This window comes from Nicotiana attenuata, unplaced genomic scaffold (assembly GCF_001879085.1).
Source record: "Nicotiana attenuata strain UT unplaced genomic scaffold, NIATTr2, whole genome shotgun sequence".
NCBI classification, from domain to species: domain Eukaryota; kingdom Viridiplantae; phylum Streptophyta; class Magnoliopsida; order Solanales; family Solanaceae; genus Nicotiana; species Nicotiana attenuata.
The window spans coordinates 708,604-730,305 of record NW_017670322.1 but is presented as its reverse complement, the minus strand read 5'-3'; the positions used below and the strand labels follow the sequence as shown (position 1 = coordinate 730,305).

General features: G+C 39.5%; 1 long non-coding RNA gene across 2 annotated transcripts; it reads right to left on the bottom strand.

Moving 5' to 3' along the window:
• Positions 1-672: 672 nt before the first annotated feature.
• On the bottom strand, positions 673-4,269 carry LOC109237840. Of its 2 annotated transcripts, none has more exons than XR_002069667.1 (4): positions 4,124-4,269; positions 3,752-3,917; positions 2,056-2,124; positions 673-926 (listed from the first exon to the last, which is right to left on the bottom strand). It is a non-coding gene; the product is annotated as an uncharacterized LOC109237840 (long non-coding RNA). The 2 variants fall into 2 exon arrangements; XR_002069668.1 differs by lacking the exon at positions 4,124-4,269 and adding an exon at positions 4,012-4,104.
• Between the last annotated feature and the right edge of the window lie 17,433 nt (positions 4,270-21,702).

Below are 21,702 nucleotides of genomic sequence, written 5' to 3'. Positions count from 1 at the left end.
TGTACTGGTATGACCTCTGGGACCTGGTCAACCTGGATTCGCTGCTCTGGAGTATGGGCTGCAGGAGTCTGTGCTCCTACCCCGGCCCGAGATATGGCAGGAGCAAGTGGGATCAACCCTACCTAGGCTAGAGTTCCAAACATACTCAAAAACTGGGCGAGGGTCTCCTGAAGTGTAGGGGAAGTAACAGGCGCATCAGATGCCTGCCCTCCAATTGGAGCTACTGGTGGCTACTTTGTAGCGGCTCGGGCCGGTGCTCTGGCTGCACCACATGCCCGTCTTCGACCTCTGCCCCGACCCTGGCCTCTCGCGGCTCTAGCAGGGGGTATAGGTGTCTGATCATCTGATCTAGCTATGCATGTCCTTACCATTTGTGAGAGAATAGAAAGACGGATATTTAGAATTTCGAAGTCAACAAATTCACATGATAAGGAATGAAAAAGTGAATCTTTTCTTAAAAGTTCCATAACCTCCCGAAGATGATACAGACGTATCTGTACCGATCCGTGACACTCTACTAAATTTGCTTGTGACTCATAACACCTATGAACCTAGAACTCTAATACCAACTTGCCACAACCTGAATTTTCCTCCGTAGGATGTCGTAATGGAACCTAATCTCTAAGACTAGGTAAGCCTAACAAACATGCGGAATATAACTGATATAACAAATAAAATCTCAAATATTCAATGAATTTTAATAAAAGAATGCTCCATATCTCAATATATAAAATTTTTCCAAAACCTGGTGATATCGAGTCACAAGCTCTACAATATCATTGCCATCCCTATACAACTGTATCTAATAAAAGGAGGAAAATATAGAAATAGATAGAGGGTGACTGCGGACGCCGGCAGGTGTACCTTGAAGTCTTCGAGTACGAACTCAACTCATTGATGCCTGGACTGGTAGAAGGTACCTGGATCTGCACAAAAAGATGTGCAGAAGCGTGGCATGAGTACACCACAACGGTATCCAGTAAGTGCCAAGCCTAACCTCGATAGAGTAGTGATGAAGTCAGGTCAAGGCCCTACTGGAATAAATAAGAAACTGAACAAGTGTATAATAGTGAAAAAAATTTAACAATAGAAATGAGACAATTAAAGAAATACACCGAGAATACCTATATTGAACTAAGGCAAATAATGCATCACAGAAGGAAAACAAGGTATGTTATGACGCAGAACAAAATAAAAAAACACAAGTGAAGAAATAGAAAGTATCAACAAGAATCACTACCGAGGTACTGCCTCGTAGTCTCAAATAACAAATCAATTCACAATCTTTCCTTATATCACCGCGGGAGCCATGCATTTAGTTTTGAAAATTATTTTTCCTGAAATAGCATCCCGCATTTTAGCCCACCTTATCACACCGCATGGCTTCTAGTAGTTCCCATACTAGTCACGCGTAACAAGCCCACCTTATCTTATTGCCTGAGTTTCAACCCCAAATCCTCATACCACCGCATGCGTATCAATATGACAATGTATCACAAATCGCACCTCAAGTGCTCAATATCACAACTTGCCAAAGGATCAACAATAACAGTGTTTTCACAATAAAAATCCTATGGCTCATCTACAATGTACACAAGAGTCTCATCAATAACAACCGAAAGTGAATAACTCAACAGAGTAATATTTCACAACTTAACACTTTGCCTCAATGTGAATCACGGCCTTTATAACTCAATACTAGTTTCATCAACAAGATATTCCAAGAATAACAACTTCAAGTAAAGAATTTACAGTTAAATAATGAATAAAGAATAGAGGAAACAACAACTTCAACTGACATGTAGGCAATTAACAAGTAACAGATAAGACAAGTAAAGCATGTGAAGATAGCCTAAAAATGATGAATATAACATGTTAAGTTAACACGATTAAGGCATGAAAGGAATATACATAGATAAAACCGGTAAATTTCTACATTTAGCCCGTGCACACACTCGTCACCTTGCATACACGGCTTTCACACATCACAGTTATCACAAACAACACCAATCCTAAGGGAAAATTCCTGCACATAAGGTTAGGCAAGACACTTACCTCAAAACACGCTAAATCAATCCATTAGGAGACCTTTTCCTCGATTATCCAACTCTGAACGGCTCGAATCTAGCCAAAACAACTTCATACCATAAATATTAGCTATAGGAAATTATTTCGAATCATAAAGTTACAATCTTTGCAAAGAAATAAAGTCAACTCAAAACGTCAATCCGGGACTGCATCTCGGAACTCGATCAAAATTACAAAATCCGAACACCCATTCGGCCACGAGTCCAACCATACTAAAATTACTCAAATCCGATCACAACTCGACCTTCAAATCCTCAAATTAAAGCCTATGAAGTTTCTACAATTGTTCCTCATTTTTTCAACCCAAAACAGCAATTAAATGATGAAAACAATGATATATTCATGTAATTTATCCAAATCTGAGTTAGAACCACTTACCCTAACCATTTCCTTGAAAAACCCTCCAAGAATCGCCTCAACCCGAGCTCCCAATATCAAATTATGAAAAATAAGTCTAACCCTCGCTTTTGATATTTTATATTCTGCCAAACTTCCTCCTTCAAAACGCGATGCTTCGCAGAGCTTTGCCTACGCGAATGGAGACTCAAGGTAAACTTGTTGCTACGGTCGCAGGCTTCGGAGTCACCTTCCTATTTTGTATACACTTTGTTCTTACTTATTTCCAACAGTTGTATTTAGCAGTTGTAGCAAACTCTGTAGAGCTTATGGCTTGTACTACTGGTTTTGGGGTTGTAAAGTTTAAAGAGATTTCTATTTCAAATTTGTTAGGTGTTATTTAAATGTTGTTAATGTTTTCATTTAATGTTAGGCTTACCTAGTCCCTAAGACTAGGTACCATCACGAGACCCAATGGAGGAGAAATTTGGGTCGTGACAAGTTGGTATCAAAGCTCTATGTTCATAGGTGCTACGAGTCATAAGCGAGTTTTGTAGAGTCTTGCGGATCGGTACGGAGACGTCTATACTTATCTTCGAGAGGCTACGGAACTATTAGGACAATCTCACTTCTTTCAATCCTATGGTGCGAGCTTATTGATCTCGCTGTCTGAACTTTTATCATTCTATTCTCTCACAGATGGTGAGGACACGCGCTGTAGTTACCGACGATGCTGCTCCCAAAGCAAGGGTCGCTGGAGGCAGAGGCAGAGGTCAACGAGGAGTACGTGCTACAGCTAGAGCACCTACCAGAGCAGCTGTTAAGGAGCCGCCAGTAGCTCCAGTTAGGGGGCAGGTACCGAGGGTGCCTTCTGTTACCCCCGCTCTTCAGGAGACCTTATCACAGTTTCTGAGCATGTTTGGTACATTGGCTCAGGCGGGGTTGATTCCGGTTGCACTAGCTACTTCACAGACTGGAGAAGGGACTCAGACTCCCACTGCCCACTAGGGGTGGGCATAATACCGATCGAACCGAAAAAACCGGCCGAACCGTGAATTTCGGTATTTCGGTTTCGGTTTAATTGGTTTTTCGGTCGGTGCACGGTTTTAAAATTATTAATTTTCGATTTTTCGGTGCGGTTTATGGTTTTTGTATTTCGGTTTTCGGTTAAACAGAAAAACCGAAATTCAGGAGGATGCATTTCTTCATACGAAACAAAATTGTTTTAACAGATCGATCACTCTTAAGAGCAAGGAAAAGTGAAACAAAGGCATTAATTATATAGAGAGTGCTCACTTAGACCATTAAAGAAAGGATCAATACTTACAGAGGATAGAGAAATTCTGATATGCGTCCACGCATTCTTGATAACAAAACCATTCACTCACATCTTTAGAATCACTACAATTTACCAATACTTTAGGATACAATACTGAGACAACTACGATAATTTGCAAAAGCAGTTTACAAGACATCTCTCCCATTTTATTTTCCTGCAAAAAGAATATATAACATAAAGAATGATTCTTGATAACCATCTTTTGAACAATATATAAAAGTAAACAAAAAGATTGACGTCAAAAAGACCTTAATTTTGAGATTCAAATGGTACATGGGAAGGGCGACATGAAAATCAGATGGAAGTTAAAGCTTCACAAGAAAGGGAAAGAAGAAAACGAAAAATGAAAAGAAAAATTACCCAGCAAGAGTATGAAGGTGAGTGATTACAGTGAATTATTGGTCTGGGAATAAGACCAATAACGAGGGTGACAGTGCACTGCACGACGGAAGAAGATGATTGTTATCAGATAAGATGGCCAGCTTAAGACAGTAGGCACTTGGATAATGTTCCTACAGACCGTATGGACAAATCACATCCTTAGTGATAATTATCGAGATATAACTACCCTACTACTACTTAATTACAAACCGTAACTGTTTCAGGCATACAATACTAGCATTATAATTGGACAAATCACATAATATTGAACTTATTACAAACTGTAAAATGTAAATACTTCGATGTTCCTATAAGTCTACAACCGTTTGAAACCGAAAATATAAACCGGAAATAACCGAACCGAACTTTGAAAAAACCGCACCGAACCGTAAATACTTTGGTTTGATTTGGTTATTAATATTACAAAACCGAAAACCGAAAAACCGAACCGTATTTTTATAATAACCGACCGAACCGGCCGATGCCCACCCCTAACGCCCACACTCCAGAGCAGCGAGTTCATGTTGGCCAGGTTCCGGGCGTCATGGCGGCACAACCTGTGGTTCCAGTTTAGCCCGTAGTCAGGACAACAACATCTGAAGAAGATCAGCTTAGACTTGCAAGGTTCAAGAAATACGACCCTCCTACATCCAGTGGTTTGGCTTCAGAGAGTGCACAGGGTTTCCTGGAGGGGTGCCATCGCATTCTCCGCACTATGGGTATTGTTGAGTCGAGTGGGGTTACTTTTACTACGTTCCAACTTAGCGGAGCGGCTTACCAGTGGTGGCCGGCATATGAGTTGGGTAGCCCGGCCGAGTCAGTTTCACTTACATGGGTTCAGTTTCAGAGATGTTCCTGAGAGAGTTCGTACCTTAGTCCTTTCGGGATGCATGGCGTGTGGAGTTTGAGCAGTTGCGCCAGGGCACTATATCAGTATCAGAGTACACCGTCAGATTCAGCGATTTGGCCGGACATGCACCGACCTTGGTTTCTACTATTCGGGAAAGGGTTCGCCGGTTTATTTAGGGCTCCATCCCAGCATCAGGACTAGCATGGACCGGGAGTTGGAGATGGATATTTCGTATCAGCAGACCATGAGTATTGCTAGGAGGGTGGAGGGCATGCTGGCTCGAGAGAGAGAGAGAGAGGGGGGAGAGAGGTCAGGCGAGGCCAGGAGAGAGAGGACAGGTGGGGACATGAGAGAGAGGGCATGCGAGCTCAGGAGAGAGAGTACAAGGAGGCGAGGGGGCCTCGTAGACCGGGGAGATCCGCTGGTCCTTATTTTGGAGGAAGGGTGCGATATGGTAGAGACTTTGTGGGTCAGCCAGTTCAGTTTGCGTTTCAGGCTTCGCACAGTGATTTAGATGTTCATGGGTCTCGGAGCACCCGTATCGCACAGTTCCCACAGCCACGTCAGTAGAGAGGTTGCTTTGTGTGTGGAGATACTAGCCATATGGTTAGATTGTCCCAAACTTCGGGCTGTTGTGTCACAGCGGGGTATTCATGCGAGTAGGGGGTGACCAAGAGGGGGAGGCCCAACGTGTTGATGTGTTTCGTATGGTAGGCTTGAGGATGCTGCGCCGGGTGATGTCATTCAGGTATGATTTTGGTTTGTTATAAAGAAGCACCATCCGTAGATCATTATAGCTCTGCTTATCAGGGTGAGTTCCCCTGTTTGTTGCTCCACTTGTGGGTGCATTTCGTGATTAGAACTCTATTTATATGTTGCCCTTTTTGGGAGGTTCTTATGAGTGATAGCCCGTGTCTATCGTCTGTTTCTATTCCTTATTGAGAGTTATGAGATTACTAGTAAATTCCTACTGTCCATTACGGTAGGCTTGATGTGATTTCTGAGTATTTTGGCTACGAGCTATGATTTGTTGTATGCTCCACCAGTGTGGAAGCCAGCACGTCTTGTAATTTTGTTGACGGAATTGATCTAGTGAGAGGTTCCAACTAGTTGATGTATACCCTACTTGTGATTCAGAGTGGAGGGCGGGACCCTCGCGATTTCATGTGATTTGATGTGTTTGAACTAGGTTGTGTACCGCGGTGGAAGTTATATCAGTATGAGATCCTTCTGATTTGCTTATATGCTTGAATTCTTTCTTGTTATATTGTTTTGTAGGTTAGTATTGATAGAAAATTGTGCTTGTCGGGCTTGTTTGATAGTTCCCTTATGTGTTCCTCTTTCAATATTCAGTCATTTTCGTTCTGTGCTTCTTGAGTTTTAGCTTGCGGGGTGTGTGCCCGGTTGTGTCAGTTGTGACTTGTTGATTCGTGTGTTTGGCTATGAGGTCTTCGTGTTTCTTGCATCATTGTCAATATTATCGAGGTTTAAAATAGAGTTCTATTGGATATGAGACTAGTGGCCGGTGCAGGGTTTGATTTCGGGCAGATCATGATCGGGAATGTTATTATAGGCCTATGGGTGGTGTGTATGTTGTGTGGTTGTACTCTGTGGTTGTAGGCATAGTGTTTGCAGCTAGTTGAGACTGATACCGGATATGGATTTAGAATCAGGTCTCTTGGAAATGAATGGGAGGTGGGAATTTTGGCTAAGGCTTATTGGTATTGGTAGAAAGGCTAAATTGAGTTAGGATGGTGTCGTCAGGCTTGTGTGGATTGGGATGATGTGGGGTCACCCTCGGGTGTATGTTTTAAGTGTGCACTCAGTGATTTGAGGACTTCGAGGGGAATCTTGGCACGTTCGAGGACGAACGTTTGTTTTAAGAGGGGGGATGTAACGACCCGACCGGTCGTTTTGAGAATTTAAGCTCTGTTCAGCGGTGTAAGGTCTTGAACGACTTCATATATGTGTACCGACTTGCGTGCATGGTTGAATTCAGTTACCGGATGATTCGGAATCGAATTGGGAGAAGGAATCTTGTTATGGAAGCTTAAACAATGAGAATTTGACCCGAATTGGACTTTGGAGTAAACAACTCCGGAATGGGTTTTGGATGATCTTAACAGCTTTGTATGGTGATTTTGGACTTAGGCGCGCGTCCGGATTTGGATTTGGAGGTCCGTAGAGTAATTTGAGGCAAATCGACGAAAGTATGAAAAAGTTGAAGTTTGGAAAATGGAAAGGTTTGACCCACAGTTGACTTTTGTGCTATCTGGGTCAGAATGCAATTCCGAGAGTTGGAACAGCTCCGTCTTGTCATTTGGGACTTGTCTGCAAAATTTGGCGTCATTCCAGGTTGATTTGATCGGTTTAGGCACGCGTTTTCAAAGTTGGAAGATTTAGAAGTCCATAGTTCGATTCATGGCGCGATTTGCATTTTCGGTGTTGTTTGATATGATTTGAGACCTCGAACGAGTCTGTTTTAGGCTATAGAACTTGTTTATGTGTTTAGACGGGGTCCCAGGGGCCTCGGGTGTGATTTGGACGAGGTTCGGATGTTTTGCATAGTTTTAAACAGGTTTGGTTCTGGTGTTTTCACACCTGCGACCTTAGAGAGCAGGTGCGGCTCCGCTTCTGCGTGATCCCAGCCGCTTCTGCGGCCATGAAGGCCTGGGATCTTGCACACTTTTGCGGAGGCTGGTACGCAGGTGCGATGGCCGCTCTGCAGTCCAGCGATCCCACATGTGGAGAATTTACGCTCAAGAGGTTTCCCCTTTCGCTTCTGCAGTGCCGCGGGTTTGGCTGTATATCCACAGATGCGGTCCCAGACCAATTAGCCAAAGTTCATAGATGCCGTTTCTTGTCCACAGATGCGGAAGTTCTGGCAGAATCATATAAGTCGAGAGTTTGGTCATTTCTTCATATTTTGAGTTTTAAACTTCAGATTTGGGAGATTCTTTAGGGTTTTTCAAGAAAATCGACTGGGTAAGTGTTCTTAACCTAGAATCTAACATATTCCATGATTTTATCTTTATTTTTATCATTTAATTTGTGTTTTAGGTTGAGCAAAATGTTGGTTTTTGAAGAAAATTTCTAAAATGAAAAATCATGATTTGAGGGACCAAATGATATCGGAATTTGATAATTTTTGTGTGGTTGAACTCGTATGGGAATGGGTATTTGGATTTTATAAAAAATTGTCGGGTTCCGAGGTGTGGGCCCGGGGGTCGACTTTTGGACCGATTTTTGGATTTTGTTAAAGATTGAGACTTTATGATCCGGAATAGTTTCTTATGTGTTTTATGTGTGCCTTGAAGTTATTTTGGTTGGATTTGAGCCGTCCGGAGGTCTTTTCACCCGAGAAGTGCATTTTAGAGTATCGATATGTCGTCTTTGAGGTAAATATCTTGCCTAACCTTGTGTGGGGGACTTCCCCTTAGGATTTGAGTCTTCTATGTTGATTGTAATCCGTGTACGCGAGGTGACAAGTGCGTGCTCGGACTTATCTGTGGAAAGTTGGCCTTTAGGGTTTAGGTCCTTATGTTTACTGTGTATAAAGTTGTTCGTGATATGTTTGAGTTCCTATTTGTTGGTTTCGCTCCTACATGCTTCAATTTGAATTAATTGCCGTATGATTTACTCTTATTGCTTATTTGACTCTTATTCAACTTAACTGAATATTTTGCCTCTTCTATCGTCATGTTATCTTTTCACAACTGCTTATCTCTAACTGAATTTATTACTATCTCATCCTGTATTTGTTTAGTCTTAATCGAGGTTATGATCATCTCCCCGCTGCTTATCCTAAACTGAAATTGTGTGAACTCTTAATAATTTCCCAACCTTAAAAGAAGTTTAGACGCCCTATATCCTAGTTGACATGTCCTTGTTTGTAATTATATGGCTCGTGTTAGCTTCCTTGTTGTTGGACTGTATATTGCGAAATCATTGTTATGTATTATTTTCTCCCTGGTTGAACTGTTCTTATTTATGCCTATTATTCTTTACTGTGGTTATTCCTTGTGAACTGGTTCTACCGCGTCTTTGTGATTTAGAGTTCTTTAGTTGATTTACTCGTCGTACTTTGTATTACTGTCATTTCTGCTGTTGTACTTTTGGTGTTGGTGCACGAGGTTTCTGCCGTGCGGTTGTTGTTATGGGGTTGCACGAGGTTTCTACCGTGCTGTTGTCACTATTGATTTATGCACATGCAGCATAACAAGGCGGGATTTTATATATATATATATATATATATATTAATTATATGTGGGTTGCGCGTGTGGCGAGACAAGGTGGGAACATTATGATGCACGTGTGGCGAAATAAGGCGGGCACTTATTATATTATTATTGCACACGTGACGAGACAAGGTGGGCTTTGTCAGGAATTGATTGTGATGATTTGTGATGGCCTGGGGGCATTCTTGTTGTAGATATTGTGTTATGGTACGCTTACCTGTATGAGCTTTACCTCGTGAAAGTTGTGAGACGCTTTTAGCTGGTATGATCTATGTTAGAGCACTTGCACAAGCATACACGTAGTTAAACACTCTTATTGGATAAAAAGCTCTCCTGATATTGTTGAGTATAGATGTACACCCTCGTTTACTTGTCATATATGTGAGAGTGGCTCTATTGAGCAAGTGAGTTGTCAGCATGATCATGAGGTGTGATGCGGGTACAGGATGCTAAGTGTTAGGGTTCAGGTATTGGGACCCGTGAGTTGTAAGTTTGTCCGAGGTTCGGTACTTCGTGGAGTTTGTTGGCTAAGATCTAATGTGAAAACTGTCGTGGTTACCGAGCTATTGCTTGCCTTTACTGCATTTGTAATTTAGGATTTGGGTTGTATTTCCGCTCGCTCTTCTATGTCATTATTATGGTGTTTCCGCTGTTACATGCCGTTTTCCTTCCTTGTTGTAATTGTTGTATTGTTAGCCATATTACGTAGCCTTTATATAGACATCATGTTCTGTTGATCCTATACTTATACTTGTATATTTTATTAGACCAATAGGTGTCTTGACTGTTCCTCGTCACTACTCCACCGAGGTTAGTCTTGATACTTACTGGGCACTGCTGTGGTATGAGCATGCTACTGTTTTGCACATTTTTGTGCAGATCCAGGTATTTCTTGCTCGTTAGAGGTTGTGCGGATCATTGCGTGGAGACTCAAGGTAAACCTGTTGCTACGCTCGCAGGCTTCGGAGTCACCTTCCTATTTTGTATACACACTGTTCTTACTTATTTCCAACAGTTGTATTTAGTAACTGTAGCAAACTCTGTAGAGCTTATTATGGCTTGTACTACCGGTTTTGGGGTTATAAAGTTTAAAGATATTTCTATTTCAAATTTGTTAGGTGTTATTTAAATGTTGTTAATATTTTTATTTAATGTTAGGATTACCTAATCCCTAAGACTATGTGACATCACGAGACCCAACGGAGGGGAAATTTTGGTCGTGACACTCATGGGTAGTTTCTAAGGCTTATTTTGAATTATTTGAACTATACTTTTGCTAGATTTGATTTGTTTGGAGGCTAGGTTGAGCAATTATTTAGTACGAAAGAGGTAAGTGCCGAGGTTAACTTTGACTTGAGTGAATTAGGACTTGTTAGTCTATTTGCAACGTGAATTATGTGTGGGGGCGGCGTATATGTAAGGTATTGAGTGTATATGTGTTGTCATTGAGTTAAAGCATGCTGGTGGAAATTGTTTTATTGTACTATGTTGTTCCATTTAATATGCTTTCCATGCCTTAGTTAGATTATTATTTCTTTAATTATTCGCCTTCGTATTTGTTGTTTATTTTGGAGTTGTTGAGATATTAAAAGTTTAGTTTGCCTATCAAGACACTACAATTAAAGTGAAATTTGCTTCCCACCTTGCATTGCTATTGTGAATTAGTGTTGTTGCTTGGTGAGAAAGAGTGAAAAACGGGAAGGAGGTTGCCGTGCCTTATTTGCATTTTACTTTCATTGATTGAGAGATTGTGAGGATTAAAGCACTAAGGGTGATGCCATGCACTTGATGGCTTGTTATCATTTATCATATCATGTGAGTAAGAGAGTAAAATCACGAAGGATGATGCCATGCCATTTCATTTATCATATCATTATTATATGGTGAGGATGAGAGTAAAAGCACGAAGGGTAATGCCGTACCATTGCATTTATGATATTGCATGGTGAGTACAAGTAAAAGCACGAAGGGTGATGCCATGCCATTATTTATTTTATTGCTTCATTTGATTTCCGGATTGGCGATTTAATCGGTTGCATTGTTGTTTATTTTGTAAAAAGGCTACTTAGTGATTTTGTACTTGCCTTTCTTATCGTAATTCCCTTTCTACATGCCCCCTCCCCATTATTATTTTAAATGCCTACTTGTTATTTCTTCTACTTTATGTATATATCTGCACAATTTTAGTTGGTGTCTTGTCATAGCCTTGTCACTACCTCGTCGGAGTTACGCTCGACACTTATGGAGTATATTGGGTTGGTTGTACTCATGCTACACTTCTGCACTTCTTGTGCCTATTCTTGTGTTGGTCCCAGCGGTGTCAGTGGTGCTTCTGCCCGGATCATATCTACAGTGAGACTTGAGATAGAGCTGCTAACGTTAGCAGTCCCTGAAGTCCCCTTCTATTTTTTTTTTTTTTGCTGTTATTTCATTTCAAACAATTGTATTTTTTTCAAACCATACTTATAGTATTCTAGTTGCTCATGTATTGGTGACTCCATATTTCTGGGATTAGACTAGACTGTGTTATATTATGAGTTTATCTTATGTATTACATCTTTATTAATCGTTAATAATTGTTATTACTTTGTTTTAAGTTGTTATAATGGTTAATTGGTTATCTAATGTTGCCTAGCAACTAGATGTTAGGTGTCATCACGATCCGGGGTTAGGAATCCGGGTCGTGAAAAAAATGCGGTGAAATTTGTAAAAATGGTGCGGGATTTTTTATCAGGTTTTTAATATTCAACCACCATTTAAAATATAGTAGAAAAATAGTCTATTTCTAATTACAGTGACATTTTTACCCTTCTAGATAGTCAAAACACACTCTGCTCCCACAACAAATGGACTTTTTTTAGGCAGAGCTCTTCGTGGCGTTAATTAGGCTAGAGGTTCCCCTTTCCCGTACCGTTTTCCATGAATTTTTGAGACTGAGGGTGTGTTTGGTATAACGGAAAATATTTTCCAAGAAAATGTTTTCTTGGAAAACAAGTAATAATTTTATTCATTTTCCGGTGTTTGGTATGCAAATTAAGGAAAATGACTACTCAAGAGTATTCATAAATAATTTAGATATAATAAAAATGAAGCCATAAACTTTCAAACCGACAACCTTCCGAACCCACAAATTTCATATACTTTCGAACCGCTAAACTTTCAAAACCGCGAAATTTCGAACCCGTAAACTTCCAAACACATAAACCTCCGAACTCATAATTTTGGAACTTGTAAAATTTTGAACCTTTAAACCGATAAATAAAAAAATTAACACTGAAAAATATATTTTAAACAAAAATTTAAAAAATGTCAATTTAATGTAGTTTAAATTTATTTTTGACAATTTTATTTTTATTCATTAGATCAAAATTTTCGCTATATGTTAATCTAGTCGATAAATTTAGCGTAAATAATAATAAAACTCCGAATATAAATACAATATTTTTAATAAAAACATTAAATATACTTGTCAATTATTGTTACCATCAAATATTAAATAATTGTATATTTATACTTTTTGATTGTAACAACTCTAGTCTATAAACAATGGAGTACCTATGACTTTAAAATTTTGGGCCCATCATTGATTTCTTGGTGAATATAAAAAGCTAAATAGTTACATTAAAATTAAATGCCACTAAGGAAAAATATAAACATCACTAACTTATTTATTAAACCTATAGCAAAAGATAATTTATTTTTATAATTTTTTCTTTCTTTTGCAAATGAGAAAAACTTTATATATAAAATGCTATTCAATTTTTGGAGTTTTCGATCTTCACAAGTAAAACTAACTGTTAAAAATAAAACAAAAATTAAAGTATTAAAATTAGACCTAAAAACAAATATTTTAAACGCTAAATTGTATAAAATTAGGTAGGATAAAAAATTATGTATCTACCATGCCTTGCCAAATGTCATCAAGAATATGACTTGCACCTTATTTTAACATCAAGTTTAACTTTAGAACTTTGAGTCTGAAGTTAACCTTTAGTAGAGCCTAAATTCCGCCCAAATATCTGAATTTGAATTGAAAATAATTTAAATTCAAACTTTTGGAGGGAAGTTAGGCTCTTATAGAGCCTAAATTTAGACTTGAAAGTCTGAAGTTTTGATTTAAAGTTTAGGGTTTCAAACTTTAGACCTTCGGGTACGAAGTTACCCCTAATAGAGGTTAGGTTTAGATTCGATGATAAATTAAAATTAGAACTAGCACAATTTGCAAAATTAGAAGCCTTTGCACAATTTGCTTTCCATGTTAAGTTTAAGGATATTTATATCCAAATTTATTTATTCGGTACAAGGCGGTTTAACTTTAAATACGTTTTTAAAACGACTTAAGTAGGGAGAAGTTCACATATACTCACTTTTGGGGCCGCTATTGAAATTATACCTGTATTGCATAAAAAATTATAAAATTTACCTATCGATATTTGAAGTTCTTCTATCTTTTCAGTGCAACTTCAGAGTCAGATCTGAAGTTCTTCTATCTTATCAATGCAACTTCAAAAAATTGGATCTTAGGTAGTTCTATCTTTTAGATGCAACTTCAGAAATTTGATCTTAAGTTCTTCTATCTTTCCAATGAAACTTCAGAAAGTTGGATATTAAGTAGTTATATCTCTTCGACGCAATTTCAGGAATCAGATCTTAAGCTTTTCTATCTGTCACGATCCCAAAATTTCATCTTAGGTAGTCATGATGGCACCTAATCTCTAAGACTAGGTATGTCTAACGCACATAGAGAATTTAGAAGAAATAACAACTAAGATATTATATTAAACTGATAACTATCATAATGAAACCAAAACGGTACAACAATCATATAATCCCCAAAACCAGCGGTACAGAGTCATAAGCTCTAAAGAAGCACACTAGAAATCTCGAAATACAATACTGTTTGGATATGAAGATAAACAATAGTAAAGTCAATATCAGAAGATGACTCCGAGGCTGGGAGCGTCTGAATCAAGTCATTGGTATTCGGCACGGGCATAAGTACCTGGATATGCACAAAAATGTGCAGAAGCGTAGCATGAGTACACCATAACGATACCCAGTAAGTATCAAGCCTAACCTCGGTAGAGTAGTGACGAGGTCAAGTCAAGATACCTACTAGACATGAAAACCTGTGCAGAATATTAATATAATCTAACAACGGGGAAGTAAAGTCAATAAATAACAATAAAGCAATTTATCAAGCTAAAAACGGGAATAAAATCAACAAATAACAACAAAAAGTGAGCATATGAAAGAGACGACAACTAACCAGTTACAATCAAAATACGAATGGAATAAGGTAAGGAGACAAAATAATAATTGTTCAAATCAACAAGTCTTTCTAATATAGAATGTACAACAAGAATCACACTGTGGTAGCACACCTCATATTCACAAATCACAATCAATATCTTCCTTATATCGCCGCGTGAGCCTTGCATTTATTTTTAAAAATATTTTTTTCCGAATAGCTTCATGCGCTTTATTCCCCTTATCTCGCCGCGTGGCTTCAAGTAATTCCCTTACTAGCAACACGCGCTTAAATATCACCTTATCTCGCCACATGTGCATCAATACACCACCCTTATGCCGCCACATGCACATCAATATTACATCATAATAATAAAGTCGCACCGCACGTGCCCATATGCCACAATATTGCCAAAATTAACAATACTAATGTCACCATAATACATAGCCCATAGCTCAATCACAATGTGTACAAGAATCATAATAACAGTAAAATGAACGGGAAATAACTCAGCAAGGAAAGATATCCAATAAATTCCACCACAACGTGTTAATAGCTCGCAACAACTACAACTTCAATAACTCAACAATGAAGGTATTTTCATGAAATGACAACTTCAATTTCAAATGCATGACATAAGCTCAACAATGAAGAGATAGTATGAAATAGCAACTACGACTAAATGCATGAGAATAACTCAACAATGAAAGGATTAAATGTAATAACAACTACTAATAGATGCATATGTGAGTAATCTCGATAATGGAAAATAGAAAATGTAATAACAGCTTCAATTAAAGTATATAAGAATAAACTAGACAAAGAAATATAGGACAATTAATAACATCTTCAATTAAATGCTTATAAGTAACATAAGAGTTTAAACCGATCGATTTTCACATATAAATCCGTGCACACACTCGTCACCTCATGTACTCGTCTTCCACATAGTTCAAATAGTACAATCAAACCCAAATTCTAAGGGGTAATTCCTCCACACAAAGTTAGGCAAGATACTTACCTCAACTAGGCCAAATCAATACTCAAAAATAGCTTTCCCTTTAAAATTTGCCTCCGCACGACTCAAATCTAACAAAAAATGACTTAGTATCATCAAACAATGCAAGAGAAACCAATTTCGATTAATAAAGCTAAGTGTCACGACCCAAATTCCACTAAGGATCGTGATGGCGCCGGACACCACTGTCAGGCAAGCCAATACCAAGAAATTAATTAAATTCCCATTTTAGTATTTATTGAAATTATTTCTTTTATACATTAAACAATAAATAATGAAATTCACAAAATAAAAATGATGTCTATAACAAACTTAATATTGAATGATCCCATAATCATCCCAGAACCCGATGTCACAAGTGCATGAGCTATTTCTATGAAACAATGTAATACAACAACCGCCCGGAATACAAATTGGACAGAAAGTAAGTACAGTAATCTGAAAGAGACTCTGCTGGTTGCGGGTCGTCTCGAGAAGTGCAGCTCACCCGAGTCTCTGTATCAACCATGCTGCCACGCCCACTATGCCACTAGAGATACATGTGCATGTGCAACAAAAATGCACATCAAAAGTGTATCATGAGTAGAAAAACAACGTGTACTCAGTAAGTATCCCGTCTAATCTCGAAGAAGTAGAGACGAGAGGTCGACTTCGACACTTACTAGTGGTCTAGTAATAATATGCCAATAATATTGTAATCAAGGATTTTTATAAACATGGTTGTAACTCAATAGAATGGGGCAAGTAACAATTCTTTTATTCATAGGGAAATTTCCAAATTCGTTTTCATCAATTATACATTTATTCTCAAGTGAGGGAGAAACAATATCAACATCAATGAATTTCAAGGCAAGCAATACAAGCATGCGCAACCATGCCGAGGTCATACGGTCCGATCCAATAATATTTAAACTGTGCACTGCCAGAGGGTCGAATGGCGTGAACCATAGATGCATCTATTACCCCGCTCGTGAATCATACATGCGACGCGGTCAGATATATATAAACACACCAAACATTCAATCAAGAATTCATCAGGGAAACAATTATCCAATAAAAGGCAATCTCCCTTTTAAAAAAAATCAAGAAACGATAACTAGTCTTTTTAGAAATTCATTTACACATTCGATATGTTTTAAGCATTTTTAAATTGACAACGAGATTTCAAATATTGCAAGTAAAGCATGCTTTTGGGTCGTAGACTACCCGGACATAAGCATAATAGTAGCTATGCACGTACTCACATCACCTCGTGCGTACGTAGCCCCCACAAATAGAAGCACATAACCAATTAATTCACCTATGGGGACAATTCCCTCTTGCAAGGTTAGAAAGGAGACTCACCTCGCTTCGAAGCCTATATCCCAATTCAAGAACGCGCTCAAACCTCCAAATCGGAGCCGAACGATCCAAAAACTATTCAAATGGGGTAAGAACTAGTAAATACATGCTCAAAAGTTCATATTCTAATTATAAAACTAATTTTCCAACTCTAAATGCAAAGTTCTTCAAATTCATCCCCGGGCCCACGTGCCCTGATTTCGGAATTTTTGAAGAAAGTTGTTACCCATAACCTAAGGATCAGGAATATATGATTTCTACTCCATTCCATAACCATTTTCGTGGTCAAATCTCATTTTTATCTAAATCCTAGATTTTTCATCTAAACCCTTGATTTCACCAGTTTTTACATGTTAATCTAGCCATAATCTATGTATTAAACTCATGTTGTGTAGAAATTACTTACCTCAAAGTGCTAGGTGAAAACCCTCTTCCAAAAGCTCCAAAAATCGCCCAAATCCTAGACTCAAAACTCAAAAATGAGTAAAATATGGCTGACTCCCGTTTTTAGGCATTCTGCCTAGGCAAGTCGCATGTATGAAATGCGACTTTGCCTGATTTTTGGACAAAAATGAACTACTACCAGCCTTCAGTCTGCGGATCATAACTTTCTGTACAAATATCCAAATGATGAATGGTTTATCTTTCTATAAACTAGAATGCAAGGGCTACAACTTTCGTTTTTTGCAAATTTTTAGATCGCTTATAGATTGCAAGATATGAGCTTCCAAAATCGACTACACGCATCAGAAATTTTCTGGCGAACAGCTTCTGCAACAGAAAATTTCAGCAGCTTTCTTTGTCCGAAATCCATTACGTTAACCTTCCGAAATCCACCCGAGGCCCTCGGGACCTTAACCAATTATACCAACATGTCCCAAAACATATACGAACTCGCTCGAGGCGTCAAATTACATCAAACAACGGCAAACGACGCGTTATAGCTCAAAACGACCAGTCGGGTCGTTACATTTTCTCCCACTTAAACATACGTTCGTCCGCGAACGTGCTAAGAACGGCTATGGAGTTGTCCGAAATCATTGTTCAACACCTCATGCATCTACCCGTGCTACCACAACTCAGTCGAGCACATTAGCTCGATCAAATCTGAAGATATTCTCCTTTATCCCAGCAAATAAGCTTAGAGCCCAATTCCAATATCCGAAATTCTCTGCCAAGCCTGCTTCCAACATACGAACACCGTATCAATCACCACACGATGCATCGATACATAATTGCATACCTTCTCTGAATTCACACTATGCACTGCATAACTCACATGACTATAATAACATCCTCTGATAACAATGGCCGAAATTCCCCGAATCTGATGCTCCCAATGCACCTCCTGACATATATAAGTCTTGTCCCAACTTTTGCAATACCGCCACAACGGAAGAGATGTGTAGAAACTCATAATCAACTGCCGAGTCAACAAATCATTGAGTCTATACTCCTGACAAGAACCATTACCTCATTCTGAACCAAATAATGGTAATTGCTCTTTAATGTACTTCATATAATCCAATCGCACTGATCCTAGATCTAATAACCTCATCTTACCCAGTACGAGCTGCTCAGGTAACAGTCACCGCAGACATGACCAAAAGTCTCATATGATGCTACAATGTGCCAATAAGCTACAAACTCGAACGCGATACATAAGGAAAACGAACTTTGGAAGGGACTACTCAACCCACACAACCAATATGAACTTTCCTCAGAAAATAGGAAAGAAAACACACAGAAATAGATATAGGGAACTGTACTCAACATCATACTGTTGCGACGTGCAACCCGATCCAAATAACATACCCGTGGCGGCGTGCCACCCGATCCATACATAAAATTCACATAAGGAGATACACACCGAGCTAAATTGCTCACTACTACAAAATAGTGAATATCAATCACAAGCACGCTAAGTGTATAATACCATCCATGGGGAGATCGATAGCGCCGTACGCTACAAAACTCAAGCACCATTGAGGTGCGATATATGATCTGAATCTCAAGAGCCATCATGCTCACATAACACCATCGCTACGCGGAACCCCAACACATACGAATTTATCCAGTCGTTTCGTAACTCACACGTCATAATATAATATTACATGAAATAGCCAACGACGAAACAACATCTAACGTCCAAATACTTCTCCATGAGGAGCGCTATGCTAAAATGAACACATCTGGCCTGATATAGAGCCCATATTCATATTTAAATCCATTTACAGACCTCAAGCCGATTCTGATCGCACCGTACTAGGCTAATAACCTTTTATGGGTCCATAATAACCTCCTTTTTCTCATAACACACAAGAACAACCATCATAACCAGAGCAAACCTCCACCATCCATAGCCCAATAAATCGAGTGCCCTCCAGGCATAAATTCTCAAATTCGTGATATTACTACCATCTTCATACTTGGTTTAAATTTTTAATCAATCAAGTGACTACATGCACACTTATACAATCTTCCCGTGAGATACGCTTCCACGATCTCATGCACCAGGTAACAAGTTTGCACTTCCATACCACCGGCCACACAAATGCTGTAAAGCAAATCAAGAATCCGTAACCAGGATGCAAAGCCTCCTACACAAACACCGATCTCAGGTGACGTTGAAGACAATACCAGCTTACTCTAAACATCCAAATCCCTTTCCTGCTCATCCGATCTCGTGACATCCTAGTCAACACCGAACCACAACCTTGATCCTTACTTCCAAATTTCATACCGCTCACTGCACCTAACATGCCAATATGCGATAGTGCTAGAATTTCATCATAACTACTGAACCACTAATACGGTAAACACTTCATCATATAAAAACTTTTTTACTTAACTCATTCTGAAAGAACCATAGCAATACACGAGTAAATCTTCATAACCGTAGAACGTGCAAATCCTCAAGTAGTGGTTTAAACCACCATAACCCTTCCGGGATCCACCTATACATAACAACTCAATCTGCGCTCATCCTGAGTGGCCTTGTATCACGAGACCATGCTGTCTCAAATCCCACCAACCATCTCATACCCTCCTTGTGCGCATGCTCGCCTCCTCAACTGATGCACCCATTCTGATAATTCCTCTACGACTCCGAATCCTTTTCTCTCATTCCTCCAAATGCTACACTGCAAGCCGAAGATATCATAGAATGTTCTGAGCCTCTTTTCATAATCCGCTGCAAATTCGCGGGCTTGAAATTCCTAGGCACCGCATTTTAACATTTGAATTTAGTAGGACCGTTGTTGAGAGTCACCCACTCTGGCTTGGTCCCGAATATGATCAACCCCAAGGCTCCGCTGGCACATGAACACCCTTCTCAACAAAGCACCCGACTGAATCACTTCCCTTGTAAATCACCTCTGTACGAAGCATAAATCTTGAATCTTCCCAAAGCCCGAACATGAGTCAATAAGGCCAATATAGCACACCTTTATCAATTTCTTTGCTCAAATTACCACTTATGTTCTTTTCCCTTAGCTGTAATAACTTACTAATACGCCGATAACCCGAAACCTCACGAGTAGATAACCATGCAACTCAATCGTAGACAGTGGGACTCTCCCACTTAGCTTAGAGCCACTTATTACATAACCTTGGAACCCACCAAGATTCTTTCTTCATTGTTGACATGATCTTGCACAACCAACCTGCCAAATTCCTCGAAATCTTTCTGTAAAAACCTTTACGAATACTCTGAATCATTAACCACATTCACATGTCCGACCTCTTTACCGGATAGCCAGTAGGATTCTTCACAGAAGCTTCTCCAACCACGCGACCGCTGATCTGCTCACAGGAGATAACCTACCTGTGGAGATTACACGCCGACATCTTTCAACGCCACTGCACGAGGTACAATCACTACGTCATCCATAACCTATCATGAGCCTGTGCTCGTCCACCAATTGTACTAGTTCATTCACTTCTTAGGGACATCAACTAAATGTGCAACAGTACCTCCAAATCCATGGTCATCTTGTATCCTTCTTCATATCGAGCAACTCCTTTCTATTGTATCAAATCTCCTGCCGTATAATAGCCGATATTTCAAATTAAGTCCGTAGACCCAGTCACTATCCACCCTTAATCTCAAATAACACTAGACTTTTTCTTCGGGTGTGTAGTTATCCTGCCACTGATCCCATATGCTACTCTGCCACTCTCCCACTTTGGCCAAACCCCTCTTCCTTAAGCGACTACTTGACTCCCACTTCTTACACCTGGCCTTCTAGAAATTTAACCACCGCATGACACTTCCCGCATGTCCTTCCTCATCCTTTGCTGCTCAGATGATGCCTTAGATCAAAATCTATCTTGGTAGCACTTGAACCAATAGACCGCTACTAGCTTTTAAACCTTTTCGAAGATCATCTTTCTCGAGCCGTCAGCATTAGAAATACACATTCAATCCTGAACCACCGTACCCCGCGATCTCTGACAGCCGCTTCTCCAATAATATCTCACAATATCCTTCCCCAAAGGCGAATTGTAGAAGATCATAACACCGGTGAACTTAACATATTCAATCGAGGACGACGACACCACGCCGCAGATAAAAATTCCACCATACTTGAAAACTCACCAAGTCTCGTTACTCCATCAACCCAAAATGAACACTCGTAGGCCGGTTGCCTTACCTCCGCCGGAACTAAAATACTGAATCTCCGAATCAAGCACATAGTATAACCTCCTTTCAAGTCATTCATTACCTCGTTGCATAGGCAAGCATCCTACCATTATGCAAATACTGTGCGATAGCAACGCACGAATCGTCATTACAATCAACGCCAAATCTCAAAGCCTTAGGTAATACTGATACTGAGCTGAAGCGACAGAACGACC